Source organism: Saimiri boliviensis, chromosome Y (assembly GCF_048565385.1).
Source record: "Saimiri boliviensis isolate mSaiBol1 chromosome Y, mSaiBol1.pri, whole genome shotgun sequence".
NCBI classification, from domain to species: domain Eukaryota; kingdom Metazoa; phylum Chordata; class Mammalia; order Primates; family Cebidae; genus Saimiri; species Saimiri boliviensis.
The window spans coordinates 12,228,103-12,246,986 of record NC_133471.1 but is presented as its reverse complement, the minus strand read 5'-3'; the positions used below and the strand labels follow the sequence as shown (position 1 = coordinate 12,246,986).

The window sequence follows — 18,884 nt, the reverse complement described above, 5'->3', positions numbered from 1 at the left end:
TCTGTACTTCTAAGCTGTGGCTAACACTCCTCACTTTTTATTTTGTCCTCAGTGTTTTTGGGAAACATCTTTAACTCTCTATGACTTACAGGTTAATAAGTGGCCCTTATAATTCACTCCAGAAAAAGAAAAGACTAATGGTGAGGGAGACCGAGCTCACAGCAGCAAGTGGGCATGTGTGCTCAGCAGCCACGTGGGTCATCTGCTGGATTACTACATACGATGTTCTTCAATGTTGCTTAACACAATGGGAATCTCTCCTGACTCAGAAAGTTTAATTGCTCACCTACTTCTTTTTTCTACCCTCTTGGGCTCTTAACATGAAAATAACTCTAGGGTAATAAGGGAGTCAAAGGAGTGCCAACCATATCACAGCAAAATAAAGATCACTAGGTGGTCAAAATGTTCACATTTAGGAACTTTCACACAGACTACAGGCCAGCACTCCCTTCCACGTTCTTTCCTGATAATCCCCACCTGTCCAGTTCCCCTGCTAGGCTGGGATATCCTACGGAAATTGTCTGCCTCTTTGACTGTTCCTGGGCTACAACCACGCCTCATTTCCGCCCTTCTCCCCAAACCTGTACCTCCCTCAATAGCTCTTCTTACATCCCCCAAACTTAAGCCTAGACTGTAAAACACCACCTTCCAATCCGTTGCTACAAGTCACTCACCCCTCCTCAACCCCTTAGGACCTAACCACTTTTACCCTTCCCAGCCCCGTACCCCATCCCACAACTGCCTTTAAAAGTAAAGCTTTTTATCACCTGTCTATTTAAATATGGCCTTTTAATTCACCCTCCTGCTTCTTTGGCATCTGTACTCAAAGGGCAATCATGTATCCCATTCTGAAGCCCAAATTTCTTCCCATCTGTTATAATCCTTCACCAGCATACATGTACTCCCCCTGCCAACCACATCCGGTAAATTTCCCAAACCCCAACCCCCTCCACCAAACAACAGCCTATCTCCTGCCTGGGTGTGGTTGCCACTTCACCTCAGGAAACCAGGTTTTGCTATTCTAACTAAGCCATTGTATAAACCTCAACCTGTCTCAACACTTTTTCATTCTACGCTTCTAAAGTCCAGGTCTGTGCAGTCAGGATTCTCATATAGGAGCCAGGCCCATGGCCTGCAGCCTTTTTATGCAAACAATTTAAACTCACAGCTCTGGACAGGCCCTCATGACAACTTGGCAGCAGCAGCTGATGTACTGATACACTTAGAATCCCTCAAAATCACAGGCTCCACCCCACTTACCCTTTAGCTCTCACCAACTCCAAAGTTTTGTCTTTAAACCTCAAACACTTACCTTTAGCCCCTCGCCTTCTCCAGGTTTAAGCAGTTGCCCCTACTGCTTATACCACACCTCAAAAAGTCTGTTTCTGTTATTCCTAACTCTGCCCAAATTCACCGCACTCATTTACTTTTACATGCCCTGCTTTTCTTTAAGTTGCCGGTTTACACATTTCCTCCAGGCAGTTACAGCTGACATTTCACTCTTCATCTGGCTCCCGTTCTCTGCTCAAACACAATCTTGTTAATGAAAGTGAGCGGTTGCTTATAGATACTGCACGCTTCCTCACGCACCATGAAAACAAAAGCTCTCCCTCTACACAATTACCCCATCAAGCCCAGCAATGGCAGCAGCCCTTGCTTGTTCCCTTGTCTTTCAGGTCCAAAGCTCCAGAAAAAAATGTTGTCTATATATAAAGCAGCCTGGCCTCATATATAATGTCATCAATAAATTAAGAGAACCCAAAAGCACATGAATCAGGCAAATGGTTATTCTGGATCTGGCCGGATGAGCTAGATGCTGTCTAACTGGAGTCACAGCTCCTCCCAATCCTTACTCCTTTAAAGACATCTTTCTTCTTCTCCTGTTCAGACCCTGTATCTTCTGTTTAGTCTCTCAATTTATACAAAACAGCATCCAGCCCATCACAAGTCGGCAGATGCTGCTCTGGATGACCCACAGTACCGCACAGTGCCTCTAAGTCCCATAGTAGCTTAAGCATTTGTAAGGCAGAACGCATAGTCCAGACCTTCCTTATTAGCACACATGTCCTGTTCTGATTTCCACCCTGTCTTCCTCACTCAAAAAAATAAAAATTAAAAAATTAAAAAATTAAAAAAAAAAATTAGGTGCCCTCACAGTCCCCTGTCATACAGGAAGTCACCTTAAGAAAATTCACACTCACCCCCAGAAATCTGTGCTCACTCCCTCTTCTCTAATTCTTTCTCTCTCTATATAAAAAGACAGGTATGTCAGGTCTCCGTATGCCAGCCTGAAGTCCTGCCTGCCTGGGCTGATTGTCTCCCACCCCACCGCTTGCATTCGCCATTGTCTCTTAGCACCCAGTGGAGCTTCCCCAGACAAACCCCTCACCCAACCCTGCCATCTCAACTGTTCTTATGATAATATGAATGCCTCTCACCCATCCTGTCCTCTTGACTGCTCTTCTGCCTCACCACCAGCTGACACTGTAACTGAACTTGTGGTCATGTGCACTCTTTGCCCCTATCCGACCACAGTAACTGATCTTACTCTGTGACTTTCCACTGCCTGCCCCAAACCTGTAAAACTAACTCATCCCACTGCCCTTTGCTAAGGCCCTTTTCAGCCATAGCCTACCTGCACTCAGGTGAATAAACAGCCTCATTGCCCACACAAAGCCTGTCTGGGGGGTCTCTTCATTCAAAGTACGAATTTTCAACACCTAGGAGGCAGAAGTTGCAGTGAGCCGATATTGCTCCACTGCACTCCAGTCTGGGCAACAGAGCGAGATTCCACCTCAAAAATAAAAATAAATGACAAATGTTATGAGGCTAGTGGAGGCTGTGAACAAGCACAAGACCCAAGGTTTGTCATCAGTAGCTGAATTGGAACTAGGTTCTCATGTTCACAGTGTGCAATGATGGCCTCCTGATTACAAGATCCAAAGTGTGACTGGCACTTCCATTAACATGTACATATGTTTGTCTGCAATCTATGTATGAGCATTTTCATGCATTGCATTTTGCCAGGAGTCTCTCATATTATCTTTTATTATAGTCACAAAATTCTGTGCTCTTAGGTATAAATATTTGTCTTTTTATAGTTGAACGCCGGGGACACAAGTGATTTTCCACACAGCCAGCAGCTAAAATATTCCAAATGTGGTTTTCACAGTGCATTGGGATTTAATCAAGGTGGCTGGCAAAGTAGGAGGGAAATATTAGGGAAGGTTAGAAATTTATAGTCTCAAACCTTTTGGAAGGCCAGAAGGTTTCAATGGAATGGGCTAAAGGCAACTGGTTCTTTAGGTTAAAATTTTAAGTCATAGGGTGAAAGACAGGGACAAGCAAGCTTCCCCAGTGGCCAGTTTACCCACATCCCTTTATCTCTTTTCTACCTGTTCACTCATGTAAACTCTATGCTGAACAGCCCTCTCAGCAGGAGGTCAAAGGGGAATGACACATGAAGGAGGATTTCTCTGGGCCCAAAACCAAAAGCTTTTATCATTCAAACCCACTCTTACAACCATGTTAATTATCCAAAAGTGTGTTAACTTAAAGCCTCTATTATTCAATCTATACCAAATAAATGTAAGAAGGTATAAGGAGTCATGACCGAATTTGCTAAAACCACTCTCTAAAAGCAGTTAACAAATATCCCCACCCATTCGAAATCACTGTACTGGTTGTGAGTGCATTCATTCATCTGTGCCTAAGTCGGGGTCTGCAAAACAAACCTCCACAGGTGGTGTGACTGTTTTATTGTTTGAATCTTGTTGCATGACGTGAACATGCATCTCTCCCAGTTGCACTCCCACCTGAGAGGCAGCCAAGCTTAACAATACTGCCGGGAGCAAATCTCGGAGGAGAAGAAAACACCTGGCAGGATGTGACATTCTGAAGTACGATGACTTTTTGGGGATTAAAGTTTCTGAAGGTGGCAGTTTCTGTCTCCATCTCCATGGGGTCCAGAATTTGCTGCACAGAAGGAGGTGAGAACCAGTTGCTGGATTATTGAGTAACATTAACACTGAACACGTGCCTGCTCTAAGCTGTGAACGTCACACCCTCCCTGGATTTTTTTTTTTTTTTTTTTTTTAAGATGGAGTCTTGCTCTGTTGCCCAGGCTGAAGTGCAGTGGTACGGTCTCAGCTCACTGCAACCTCCACCACCTGGGTTTAAATGATTCTACTGCCTCAACCCCCTGAGTAGCTGGGACTACAGGGGCATACCACCGCATCAGCTAATTTTTGTATTTTTAGTAGAGATAGGGTTTCACCATGTTGACCAGGCTGGTCTTGAACTCCTGAACTCCTGACTCACCCACGCCTCCCAAAGTGCTGGGATTACAGGTGTGAGCCAACATGGCAGAGTTTTTTTTTTTTTAAGATGCAGTCTTGTTATGTCACCCAGGCTGGAGTGCAGTGGCATGATCTCAGGTCAATGCTGCAACCTCTGCCTCTTGTGTTCAAGTGATTATCCTGCCTCAGCCTCCTGAGTAGCTGGGACTACATGTGCCACTATTCCTGGCTGATTTTTGTATTTATAGGGCTGGTCTCAAACTCCTGACCTCAGGTAAACCACCTGCCTCAGCCTCCCAAGGTGCTGGGATTACAGGCATGAGCCACCATGTCTGGCCCTTCCCTGCATCTCAATGTCCACAAATATTATACATCACCTGCTTAACTATCTAGGATTTTCAACTAACTGTCCAATGTCTAGATGAAGGTGCCTTCAAATATTTATAATAGGCTAGAAGGTGGACTAGGATACTTTATCAATTAATTGGTTGATTCCAAAAATGTAAATCTTTGAATCTGAAATAGGGCTGGAAAACTTAGCAAGGCAATGTCAATTCCAAATGAGCCTTTGAAGATCAATTGTGCCATCTCCCTCATAGCAAAAATTGGCATGTGAAGTTTCCTTACTAACATGGACTTTAATTTCATTTAGCTACTGTTCTTTTGATTCATGATTTGTAAACCATTTTGCTTTCGAAAAACCATACTAGCTGGGTGCGGTGGCTGACACTTGTGATCCCAGCACTTTTGGAGGCCAAGGCAGGTGGATCATGAAGTCAGGAATTTGACACCAGCCCAACCAACATGGTGAAACCCTGTCTCTACTAGAAATACAAAAATTAGCTGGACGTGGTGGTGGGTGCCTGTAATCCCACCTACTCAGGAGGTTGAGGCAGAAGAATCACTTGAACCCAGGAGGCAGAGGATGCAACAACCTGGGTGACAGAGCAAGACTCTGTCTCAAAAACGAAAGAAAAAAAAATGACCCATACTATTGGCGAGGTGCAGGTGCTCACGCTTGTAATTCCAGCACTCTGGGAGGCAGGCAGAAGGACTGCTTGAGACCAGGAATTTGACACCAGCCTGGGCAACATGGCAGAAACCCTGTCTCTACAAGAAAAACAAAAATGAGCCAGATGTGGTGGCATACATCTGTACTTCCAGCTACACAGCAGCTTGAGGCAGGAGGATTGCTTGAGCCTGGGAGGTCGAGGCTGCTGTGAGCAGCAATTGCACCACCGCACTCTAGCCTGGGCAGCAGAGTGAGACCCTGTCTCAAAAAAGGAAAATACTCAAATCCCTCCAAAAGTATAGAACTGCCTTTCCTGTTACATACCTCCACTGCTGTACATATTGCTCAGTTGTGACGACACATTCTACATGTTCCATTTTGGATTCCCTTAGGTGTGGCCTATGGTTTGGCCATGGACTCAGGAAGCCCCTGAAGGAGGAAAGCTCACCAGCTGCTGTAGCTGCATTGCCTGTTCACATGGGGTTTCCAGCCAGACATGTGAGCACCTGCAGTGACACCCTCCCATCCACACCTGCCATCCTTCCTGCCCTGACTCCAGGTGAGGGCAGAGGGCCTCAGAATTACAGGTAAGTCTTCTTTTTTTTTTTTTTTTTTTTTTTTTTTGAGATGGAGTTTTACTCCTGTCACTCAGGCAGGAGTACAATGGTGCAACCTCGGCTCACTGAAACCTATGTCTTTCAGGTTCAAGTGATTCTCCTGCCTCAGCCTCCCGAGTAGCTGGGATCACAGGAATGTACCACCATGCCTGGCTAATTTGGTACTTTTTTCTTTTTTTAGTAGAGACGGGGTTTCTCCACATTGCTCAGGCTGGTCTCGAACATCTGACCACAGGTGCTCTGCCCACCTCAGCCTCCAAAAGTGATAGGATTACAGGTGTGAGTCACCGCACCTGGCCTCAGGTAAGTTTTCTTTACCCAGACATTTATTCACTCACTCGGCTAATTCATTCATAAATTTCATTGCTGTAAGTTAGTAATCCCAAATAACCTAAACTTCAACCTGCTACACAATGCCCTCACCACACACCTTCACTGGTCGGCTAATTCTTCCCAGAGATTTCCCATCCCTGTAATGACATTAAAATGTCGAAACTAGGATGCCTGCTTATGAAACAGCAAGTCAGAGTAAAAACAAAACTGGGCTTAGATCCAACAAATCACAACTGTCACAAAAGAGGCTCAGCTGGGTGCAGTGGCTCGTGCATGTAATCCTAGCTGTTTGGGAGGCTGAGGTGGGTGGATCACTTGAGGTCAGGAGTTTGAAACCAGTCTGACCAACATGGTGAAACCCCGTCTATAAAAATACAAAAATCTTAGCTGGACGTGGTGACAGGTGCCTGTAATCTCAGCTATTCGGGAGGCTGAGGCAGGAGAATTGCTTGAACCTGGAGGGCAGAGGTTGCAGTGAGCCGAGGTCGTGCCACTGCACTCCAGCCTGGGCCAGAAGAGTGAAACTCTATCTCAAAATAAACAAAGAACAACAACAAAACAAGCTAACAAAATGCCGCGGCAGGGTATGACTTAAGAAGTCATTTCTGAGACGGGATGAAACCTGGGAGTTGTCCAGCTCCTGAAAATATGTGGCAGGAGACAGAAGAACTAAGATTCTCTACACAGCAGAACAATGTGCCTCTCACTGTTGAGGAGACTGGGGGTGGACAATGAGGCTTCGGGCTAAGAAGACTCTGGGAAAAGGCCCAGACCCCACTGCTGAGCCAGCCTGGGGGTTCACACCTCCCGAAATCCCCACCCCCAATGCTGTCTGGAAGGCTGCAGGCCACACCACTGCCAGGTGAGGTTGAGGAAACGCTGCCTTCTACCATCGCGTTCCAGCAACTAACGTAATAAATGTAAATAATGTTATTGAAATTAGAATTTTAGGTTGTTTGTATTCAAACAGAAATTCAGCTGAGGAATAAATAGCCAGATGTAGTGGCTCACACCTGTAATTCTAGCTCTTTGGGAGGCTGAGGAGGGTGGATCACCTGAGGTCAGGAGATTGAGACAAGCCTGGCCAACATAGGGAAACGCTGTCTCTACTAAAAATACAAAAATTAGCTGGGCATGGTTCAGGGCTCCTGTAATCCCAGTTACTTGCAAGCCTGAAGCAGGAGAATTGATGAACTCAGGAGGCAGATGTTACAGTGAGCCAGTATCACACCACTGTGCTCTAGGCTGGGCAACAGAGCAAGACTTCTCAAAAAAAAAAAAAAAAAAAAAAAAAAAAGAAAGAAAGAAAGAAAGAAAAAGATATATTATCTCACTAAAAGTAAAGGTAATCACATTTTGAACTTAGAAAAACTTTCTCAGGCAGAATTTTTCTCTTTTAATTTAAAATTTTTCCAAATGCAGTACAGAGTATGGCATAATGATACCCACATACACAAAACAGATTTAACAGTTACTAATATGTTGCCATGTTTGCTTCATATTTTTATTATGAAATATTGTAATTTGCACATCTCACAAAATTTCACTCCTAAAGACTTCACTATGCACCTAAAAACAAACAAACAAACAAACAAACAAACAAACAAAAAAATTAAAGTGGGGTGTGGTGGTGAGCACCTGTCATCCCAGCTACTCAGGAGGCTGAGGCAGGAACATCGCTTGAGACTGGGAGCTTGAGGCTGCAGTGAGTAGTAATTGCGCCACTGCACTCCAGCCTGGGCAACAGAATGAGACCCTGTGTCTAAAAAATCAAAATATGTATGGTTTCCTACAAAATCAGGGTAATATATGGTAGCTGACATGTTCAAAACAAAAAACAAAACAAAACAAAACAAAACAAAACAAAACAAAACAAACAAACAAAAAAAAACCCTGAATATTATCAAATACTCAGGAGGAATTTTTTTTTTTTTTTTTTTTTTTTTTTTTGAGACCTAGTCTTGCTCTGTCACTAGGCCAGAGAGCAGTGGTGCAATCTCAGCTTACTGCAACCTCTGCCTCCTGGGTTTGAGTGATTCTTCTGCCTCAGCCTCCCAAATAGCTGGAATTACAGGCATCTGCCACCATGCCCGGTAAAGTTTTGCATTTTTAGCACAGACGGGGTTTCATCCTGTTGGCCAGGATGGTCTCAATCTCCAGACCTTGTGATCCACCCATCTCGGCCTCCCAATGTTCTGGGATTACAGGTATGAGCTACTCTGCCCACCCATAAGGAGGTCCTCGGAAACCAGTTCACCTCAGAAGGTGGGAGAAATGCCAGGCCACAAGGACACAGCATGGGTAATGATATTTACATGGCTAAGAATCTCAGTTTCCTGCGAGAAACATCAGAAAAAATATCCTCTTTATATAAAGAGGGAAAATACTATTTTTTTTCCATGAAATCATAAGGGTGTGGAGAGTGTAAACCCAAAATTATGCATGAGAGCTTCCCCAGAGCTCTGCGTGGGTGGAGAAATGTATCCTAACTGCTGCCCTGCCTGCCATCTTGGTACTGGGAACCTGTGAGAATTTCTGCGCCAGACACCCTGCGTCCCAGCTTTTCTCAAGAGATGCAGAGCAGTGCATGCATAGCCAAGCTGGGCAGCACCCAAACGGTGAGACAGGACACAGACTCCCACAGCTGGGCCCTCCTGGGTCCTGAGGAACCTCTAGGGATGGCTCTGGTCAGTACAGCCCTTTGTTTCTCTCCTCTCCCTGCTGTGAGGTGCACATGCTCTTTCTGAAGCACTGAGACTCTCCCAGCTGAGGCCGGCAGCCAGACTCAGCCACGTCCTCTCCTTCACTCCAAACTTCCTCCACTCCTCAGTCTTCACCTCTCATCCCAACATGGCCACCTGCCCCCAGTAGACCACACCAGAGTCCTGTGCACTGCAGCTGCTCCCACAGACTCATGCTCAACCCTCACTGTGGTTCTGGCTTTCAAGGACATTGCACCTGGGAGGAGACGGAGGTGTTGGCTGCTGTCAGGGCACCTGGGTCATTCCCATTTACTGCTGATGCAGTGACTCTCCCTGTGGGATCTGGCTGGGAACCCCTCTCCCATCCATTGCCAGAGACTCACATTTTGAGCTCAGACACAGCTGCCTCAGTCCTCAGGCATCACTGCCTGCTGTGGCACCCTAGAATACCTGGGAGTCTTCAGTGTGACTTTCCTGGCCAGGATCCCGTCTGACACCTGAATGGAGGCAAGTTCCTGACGTTCAGCTGGCATTCTGCAGGGTCTGGGTCACTTTCCTTCCCAACTACCAAGGGCAGATCTCCATCATGACCCCTTGGGTGAGGCTCCCGCGCTGCAATTTTGTCTCCCAGGGCTACACCAGCCTTTCCAAAGGCTAACACTTGATAGGAACACCCTACAGGGTGAGGAAATAACAGAGATTTCAGGTGCAAACAAAACATCAGCAGACATTTAAGTTACTGCTTGTACAAAAAACAAATGTACCCTTTACCCTCCAGATGAAAACGTAAGCTCTGTATGTTCTGTCACCACTTCAGGGAAACCAGCCCCTGAATTACTCATTTCAGAAGCGTGGCCCCCAGGTGCACAGAGAGGACATGAGCAGAGGGGAAAGGTGTGCTGACCCATCTGACCCTTGACCCCAGAACCATGCAGTGAGAAACACAAGGGGATGGCTTGGCTGCTGTCCTCCACCGTCACAGCGGGTGAGTCTGCCTGACTCTTGAGCTCCACGGAGCCCTCTGACAGGAGGAACACCGTCCCAGAACGGCCATAAGGAACAGAGGCACTGAGACCACTCGTCACACCAATGTCTCATTTTACCAAAAACCACATGTACACTACATTTTACAAAACAGTCCCTTTCTTAACCCCATAAAATAATGGGTATATTTGGGAAGCTACAGAAACAGGTCCCCCTCCAAATGCTCATGGCTACCTAGGCCTCCCCAGATCCTTGGTCCAGTGCAGGGCAGGGGCAGCAGAGCCTGCTCAGGGTTTGTGGAGCCTGCTCGGAGCCCTCACTGCCTACCCAGGGCCAGAGGGACAACCTGGGGGGCCAGCCTCAGCTGGACTCACAGCCACTCTCTGCCTGGGTGCGGTCTAGCTTCAGGAGGAGCAGTGCGGTTACCCATAGTGGTTGTGGTCAGCCTCCCCCAGTGTCACTGTCAGTGACAGGCTGGGCTTCTGTTACTGCTCCTCCTCCTTCAGGCAGTGCTGTGGGAGTCGGGCTTTGAAGAAGTCTGAGATGTAGCAGACCCGGCAGAATGGAGGAAGGTGAGACTGGGCAGTGGCTGGGCAGGCACCAGGTTCATAGGCATGAGCAGGAGGAGGAGAAACAGGGTCCCAGGTGGGCAATGAGAGGAAAAGTGCCTGTGGAGGGAAGAGAGGCCTCTTAGTAGAGGAGCAGTGGAGAGCACTGGGGCGCTGACAGGCCCAAGGAAGGACTGCTGGGTGCAGGCAGGAGACCCAGGGAAGGAACTGGGGGAAGAAGGTGTCCAGGGATGAACTGGGGTTAGAGAAAGGTGTCCCAGGGGAGGATCTGAGGGGAAGGAGGGGTCCAGGGAAAGAATGGAGTTTGGGGTAGAGGTCCCAGGGGAGAAACTGGGGGAAGGAGGGGTCCCAGGGAATGAGTACATTGGAGTAAGGGGTCCCAGGGGAGGACTCTGTTGGGCAAGAGTGCACAGGGAAAAACCAGGGTTGGGCAGTGAGTGGCCTCTGAACAGCACAGGGGGTGAGTCAGGGTCAGTAGCTCACAGTGAGACTAGCAACCTGCACCCCCTGCAGGAGGCCAGCAAGGATGTTGCTCCAGTGGTGTTTGTGATCAGACAGGTGGGTGTAGCCCACATAGAGGGCAAGGGCTACCAGAAAGAACCTCACCCACTTCTAGCAGAGCCATGCCAGCATGTAGAGCTGGGATGGGAGAGGGAGCCTCAGCCTGTGCCCTGCTAGGCCCTCTCACACCCACTGAACTGATGGTAGCTCCAAGGCTGGGGGCAAAAAACTGGCCAACCCAGGGCCTCCTGTTTTCACAAACAAGTCAGTGAGCACCCCCATCACCACAAGAACCCATTTTACAGCTGGAAAAACCGAGGTCCAGGGAAGGGAGTGACTTGACAGGTGAGCCCCAGAAAAATGGACTCAATGCCAGGAGCACCACACAGTACATAGCAAAGGAGGTGTGTCCCAAGTAGAAAGACAGCCTGGGGAAGGAGAGGCAGCAGGTCAGAGGGCAGATGGCTCAGTTGGCATCTTCCAATCTCCCCTTGCCCCCACTCCGCCCACAGAAGGGAGGATTCAACACTGGAGCTGCCAATGTTACAGGCCACCAAATCTCAAGAGCAGAGGCTGCTCCCTCTGTCCTTTCCAGTTATCTGATGATGGAATCAGAGTCTCCAATTGGGGCTGTGGCATGAGATGCCTCACCCGTGAAGACTCTGAGGCCTGAACCCAACACCCAGGGCAGATGGTAGTATCCAGCAAGCAGTCAACACCGGTTTTATTTTCACTGAATTTCTTTTCAGGATTTTCTCCCATCTATGGAACTGAGGGAATACTTCTTTTCATATAAATTTGAGTTCCCGTGAAGGACATGAATGAAACACAGAACATAGGAAGCAACAAAAAACTGGCAAAAAAAAAAAAAAAAAAAAAAGTCACAATTAACTTTCTTGCAACTAATCAAAAGCTTGCAGGAACCAGAGGATCACTTGATTAATATAATCCAGTTGAGGCAGGGCACAGTGGCTCATGCCTGTAATCCCTGCACTTTGGGGAGCCGAGGGAAGTGGATAAGGAGGTCAAGAGATTGAGATCAGCCTGACTAACATAGTGAAACCCCGTCTCTACTAAAAATACAAAAATTAGCCAGGCGTGGTGCCATACGCCTATAATCCCAGCTACTCGGGAGACTGAGACAAGAGAATCACTCGAAAACCTGGGAATTGGAGGTTGGTTTGAGCCAAGATCATGCCACTGCCTGGGTGACAGAGTGAGACTCCATCTCAAAACAAAACAAAACAAAAAAAGATAATCCTTTTAGAAAACAAATAGCTTTGTGGTGGTTTAACTGATCCTGAGGGTAAAAGGATCTGCCTAGCTGTGGTGGTCTGAGGGTAAAAGACCACAGGCCCAGCACAGTTTCTGAGAAGGGGCCTTATTTGCAACTTCGGACTAGGTTATGGCTCCAGGGCTGATCCTGATCTCACCTGACTGGACATTCTCCCAGTGCTGAGGTGCTACCTGGAGGACATTTGTAGGAAATGTTAACAGCAAATTTGTTAGTCTCTGCAGCCTGGGGCCACGAGACCAGATGAGGCAAAAACAGATGAGCCAAACAGCATAGGAGGAAAGGCCAGGGAATAAAACGCTCTGGGGAATGAAGGCTTGGAACCTACAAGACCAGAGCAGTGCAGGAGCTTGGAAGAGGCCTCCGAGGGCCCCACACTCACATTGAGCTGGCCTTCCAGCTCTGCACAAGCAGGAAGTGAAAGTGAAGGCAGAGAAAACCTGTTTCACTGTGGAAGGGCTGACCCCACAGGCACACAGACCTCTTCTACTGACAGGAGAGGGTGTTGTGATTTTTTTTTTTTCTTCCAGATGTTTAAAGAAATCTCTGTTCTATCACAAGCTGACCACCAGGCTAAAAGAACAGAAGGAAATGGCTACCCATAACAAAAGATAGAGATTCCACAATCAGAAAAGTCATTAAACAAATAACCACTGCAACAAAGAGCAAATACACACCCTGAGTAGTAGGGAAACTCCTATTTCCAGAGTGGCCACATTATAATATTCTAAACACACAGTTTAAAACAAAATAAAACAGGTTGGGTTTGGTGGCTTAGGCCTGTGATCATAGCACTTTGGGAGGCTGAGGCAGGTGGCTTGCCTGAGGCCAGGATTTTGAGACCAGCCTGGCCAACATGGTGAAACCCTGTCTTTACTAAAAGTATAAAACTTGTCAAGGTGTGATGGTGCATACCTGTGATCCCGGCACTCAGAAAAAAAAAGCACAAGAAGTGTTTAAACCCAGGAGGCAGAGGTCACAGTGAGCAAAGATCGCACCACTGCACTCCAACCTGGGTGACAGAGTGAGACTCCATTTCAAAAAAAAAAAAAAAAGAAAAGAAAATAGATCAGTTAAGATTATTCAGTTGGGCCAGGCACAGTGGCTTACATCTGTAATCCCAGTACTCTGGGAGGCTAAGGTGGGTGGGTCATCTGAGATCAGGAGTTTGAGACCAGCCTGGCCAACATGACAAAACCCCATCTCTATTAAAAAAACAAAAAAATTAGCAGGATGTGGTGGTACATGCCCATAGTCCCAGCTCCTCGGGAGGCTGAGGTAGGAGAATTACTTGAATATAGGAGGTAGAGGTTGTACTGGGCCTAGATCATGCCACTGTACACTGCACTCCAGCCTGAGTAACAGAGTGAGATTCTGTCTCAAAAAATAAAATAAATAAAAATTATAAAAATGAAAATATAAAAATTAGCCAGGTGCCATGATACACACCTGTAATTTCTGTAGTCCCAGCTACTTGTAAGGCGGAGATGATTTGAGCCCAGAAGTTCAAGTCCTGGGCAAGATAGCAAGACTCTCATCACTAAAAGAAAAAAAAAAAGACAGTGACAAGGAACTGAAAAAAGAAGACATAACCTAGGAAACCCTAAAGAAAATGACAGAGGGCCTTCCTTATCAGTAATTACACTGACTATAAATAGATTAAACACTCCAACTGAAAGTCAGCGATTCGTTAAATGCCTTAATTCAATAAAAAGATTAACATATGCTGGAAATAAAATAAAATAAAATAAAATAAAATAAAAAGTCAGAGATCTGGCTGGGCATGGTGGCATACACCTATAATCACAGCAGTTTGGGAGGCCACAGAGGGTGGATCGCTTAAGCTGAGGAGTTCAAGACCAGCCTGGGCAAGATGGCAAAACCCTGTTTCTACAAAAAACATAAATAAACAGCAGCTGAATGTGGCGACCAGTCCTAGCCACTTGAGAGGCTGAGGCTGGAAGATGGCTTGGCCTGAGAGTGCAAAGCTGCAGTGAGCTGAGATCACTGTCCTTCTGTCTGGGCGACAAAGTGAGCCTCTGTCTGAAAAAAATCAGAGACCAGACAACACATAAAAAACACAGCCCAGCCGGGCTCGGTGGCTCACGCCTGTAATCCAGCACTTTGAGAGGCTGAGGCGGGTAGATCACGAGGTCAAGAGATCGAGCCCATCCTGGTCAAGATGGTGAAAACCCCTTCTCTACTAAAAATACAAAAAAATTAGCTGGACATGGTTGCACATGACTGTAATCCCAGCTACTCAGGATGCTGAAGCAGGAGAATCGCCTGAACCCAGGAGGTGGAGGTAGCAGTGACCCGAGATTGTGCCATTGCACTCCAGCCTGGGTAAGAAGAGCAAAACTATTGTCTAAAAAAAAAAAAAAAAAAAAAAAGGCCCAATTTTATGCTAGGTATAAGAGACTTACTTTAGAGTCAGAGACATAAAGAGGTTTAAAGTACAAAACTGGGAAAAAAAAAATTCCATGCAAACAGTAACAAAAAGAGAGCCACAATAGCTATACTAATATCAGGCAAAATGGACATCAAGACAAAAATTGTTGAGACAAAACTCATACGTATCATTCTACGATGATGAACGGGTAGTTTATCAAAAATATATAGCAATTATAAAGGTAAATGTAGTAAACCACAGAACTCCAAAATGCATAAAGCAAAAATGGAAAGAACATTACAACATGAACTTCCAAAACACAAGATTGCACTGTGTTCAAACAGTAAGAACATACAAAAACAATTTTTGTTTTTATTCTATTCATTTATCTTCTTTTTTCTTTTTTATTTATCTTTTTCCTGTAGCTTTGAGGAAAACAAAAACAACTTTTTTTTGAGACAGAGTCTCGTGTCTCCTGGGCTGGAGCACAGCCAGCTCACTGCAACCTCTGCCTCCCAGGTTCAAGCAATTCTCACACCTCAGCCTCCTGAGTAACTCAGATTACAGACATCCATCACCAGGCCAGGCTAATTTTTGTTTTTAGTAGAGATGGGATTTCTCCATGTTGATCAGGTTGGTCTCGAACTCCTGGCCTCAAGTGATCTGATCACCTCAGCCTCCCAAAATGTTGGGATTACAAGTGTGATCCACTACATCTGACCAATTTTTTTTTTTTTTTTTTCGAGTCAGAGTCTCACTCTCTCACTCAGACTTAGTCTCTGCCTCCCAGGTTCAGTTCAATCAATTCTCTGCCTCGGCCTCCTGAGCATCTGGTATTATAGGCATACACCACTACACCTGGCTAATTTTTGTATTTTGAGTAGAGATGGGTTTTAACCATGTTGGCCAGGCTGGTCTGGAACTCCTGACCTCATGTTATCTGCCCACCTCAGCCTCCCAAAGTGCTGGGATTACAGGTGTGAGCCATCTTGCACAGCCCTCCAAAATTTTTTTAATTAGAAAAGGAATCTGGGCACCGTGGTTCATGCCTCTAATCCCAGCACTTGGGAGGCTGAAGTGGGCAGATCACCTGAGGTTAGTAGTTCGAGACCAGCCTGGCCAAAATGGAGAAACCCTGTCTCTAGTAAAAAATACAAAATCAGCCAGGGGTGTTGGTGGGTACCTGTAGTCCCAGCTACTCAGGAGGCAGAGGCAGGAGAATCGCTTGAACCCCCACGAGGCGGAAGTTGTGGTAAGCAAAGATCACACCATTGCACTCCAGTCTGGGCAACAAGAGTGAAACTCCAACTAAAAAAAAAAAAAAAAAAAAAAAAAGAAAAATTAGAAAAAGAGAAGGCAGACATAAAAAACAACATAGTGTATGATTCCGTTTATATGAAATATTGAAAACACGCAAATCTACAGATAGAAAATAGGATAGTGGTTGTTGCCAGGGGCTGGGGGAGGAGTGACAGCTAATGGGTACAAGGATTCTTTGTTTCCTTTTTTTCCTTTATTTTGAGACAGGGTCTCACTCTGAGACCCAGCCTGGAGTAGGCACAATCTTGGCTCATTGAAACCTATACCTCCCAAGTTCAAGTGATGCTCCCCCCTCAGCCTCCCCAGTAGCTGGGACTGCAGGTGCCCACCACCAGGCTTGGCTAATTTTTTTTTTTTTTTCTTTGAGATGGAGTTTCACTCTCCTTGCCCAGACTGGACCAAAATGACACAATCTCAGCTCACCATAACCTCCGCCTCCCAGGTTCAAGTGATTCTCCTGCCTCAGCCTCCCGAGTGGCTGGGATTATAAGCATGTGCCACCATGCCTGGCTTATTTGGTATTTTTGGTAGAGAAGATTTCTTCTTGTTGGCCTGGCTGGTCTCGAACTCCCAAACTCAGGTGATCTGCCTGCCTCAGCCTCCCAAAGTGCGGGGATTATAGGTGTGAACCACTTAACCCAGCCTAATTTTTTGATTGGTCATAGAGACGGGGTTTTGCCATGTTACCGATGCTGTGGGTTTCCTTCTGATGAGATTAATATATTCTGGAATTAGGTAGAGGAGATGGCTGTACAGCATTGCGAATCTACTAAAAATGAACTGTACACTTTAAAATTGATGAAATGGTGACTTATCTTATACAAATTTTATTTTGATTATTTATTATTTATTTTTATTTATTTATTTATTTATTTATTTTTTGGTCTGACATTACCCTAGGCTTGTCAGTCAATATTTTGATTTTGTAAAAGGACAACGATGAGTTGACACATTTAAGGACCTATCAGTAGAGATGGTAAGAAGACAGCACAGAGCAGGGCAGGGGTGAGACTCGGGGGAGACAGAGCACGCTCCCCCTGGCCTCCTGCTGTCTGCGGGATGCTGGGAGCCCTGAGGCCTCCCTGCTGCCTGACCACCTGCCTGCTGGATCCTCACCATCTGAGTTCTGTGGCTTCTTCAGCTCCCACTGCCCCCCACGCAAGCTCCCACAAGCTCCCACTGTGAAGGATGCTTGTCCACACTTGGCTGGCCTTGGTGGCATCAACAGCATTTCCGCTGCACACCATCTCCAGCCACATGTAGACCGAGCAGTTGACCCGGCTCCACTCGTGGTCACAGATGGCCAGGAAGTTGGGGCACAGGCGGCTGATTGTGTACTTGGCCAAGTCCATCAGAAACTGTCTCATGGCCACCCTGAACAGGAAGGTCCCCAACACCTTGTACATGACAGCCACGTAGCTGTTGACATCGGAGTGGGAATAGAACTGGTCCGTGTGCACCAGGTAGGTTTCTCCTGCCGAGATCTGCGAGTCAGGCAGCCGCAGTGACCAGCGGGGGTCCTGGTCAGCCTGTGAGCCCTCACTGGGCCTCAGTACTCCCCACAGGCCTCCCTAAGGCTGCTGAAGAGCTGGGAACTCTAAAGGTGCCCTAGCCAGGCTCGATGGCTCATGCCTGCCATCCCAGCTGAGGCGGGCATATTACCTGAGGTCGGGCGTTCAAGAACAGCCTGACCAACACTGTGAAAACCGTCTCTACTAAAAATACAAAATTAGCTGGGTGTGATGGTGCACACCTGTAGTCCCAGCTACTGGGGAGACTGAGGCAAGGGAATCACTTGAACCCAGGAGATGGAGGTTAGAGTGAGTGGAGAACCTGCCATCACACTCCGGCCTGAGCTACAAGAGTGAATTTCCATCTCAAAAAACAAAAGTGAGTTCCGATTACCAACAAGTACCACTCGGGGCAAGGCTGTGTCCCCCAGCCCACCACAGACCTCCAGGTCACCCCCATCAGGAACCCAGGGTTAGGCTGTACCCCAACCTGTCACCCTCCCTGTCCCTCTGAACCCCTCCTGCCTTACAAGGATGACAGTGGTCATGATGGTGACCCCAGCCATGAGCCCATGGGTGATGGTGTCTGGCTGGTAGGGGTACTGGATGAAATCATACCCGCAGCAAAATCCTCACTTATACGGGCATTCACCAATGACAGGACAGTAAAGGGCAGGGAGGCTGGAGGGGGAGAAGAGCCTGGGAGCTTCGAGGTTCTCCTACCAGCTGGGCTGTGGGGCCCTCACAACTGCCCTGCCTCGAGGCCTCTCACCGCTGCTCCCACCAACAGCAAGGAAGAGCTCTTCCCACAGAACGTGAGAGGCCCAAGTGACACCCCTTTCCCATCACCCTCACATGAGCACAAACTCCCCAGGCCTTTTCCTCCTCACACCCTCCCTCTGCTCCTTGAAAAACCGTGCAAACGCTCACCTCAGGGCCTTTGCACAGGCACTTCTCTGCCCAAAATATCTTATTTTTATTTTTAAAAGTAGAGACACGAGTCTCATGTTGACCAGGCTGGTCACAAACTCCCAGGCTGGATTGACCCCCCCAGCCTCAGCCTCCCAAAGTGCCAAGATTACAGGTGTGAGACAAGGTGCCAGGCACCAAAGTGACTCTCACTTCCATTCAGTTTCATCTCCCCTCCTGGCTATCCACACAGGTGTCCCTCTCACAAAAGGAAGTCTGTTTAGACGGTTGTGGCAGCCCATGCATGTAATCCAGCAACTTGGGAGGCTGATGCAGGAAAATTGCTTAAAAGCAGAAAATGGAAGTTGCAGTGAGCCAGGATTGTGCCACTGCACTCCAGCCTGGTGACAGAGTGAGACTCTGTCTCAGTTTATAAAAAGCA

The 18,884-nt window shown here is 47.0% G+C and overlaps 1 pseudogene; it reads right to left on the bottom strand.

Moving 5' to 3' along the window:
- Positions 1–10,350: 10,350 nt before the first annotated feature.
- On the bottom strand, positions 10,351–18,099 carry LOC141582993 (phospholipid phosphatase 2-like; annotated as a pseudogene).
- Between the last annotated feature and the right edge of the window lie 785 nt (positions 18,100–18,884).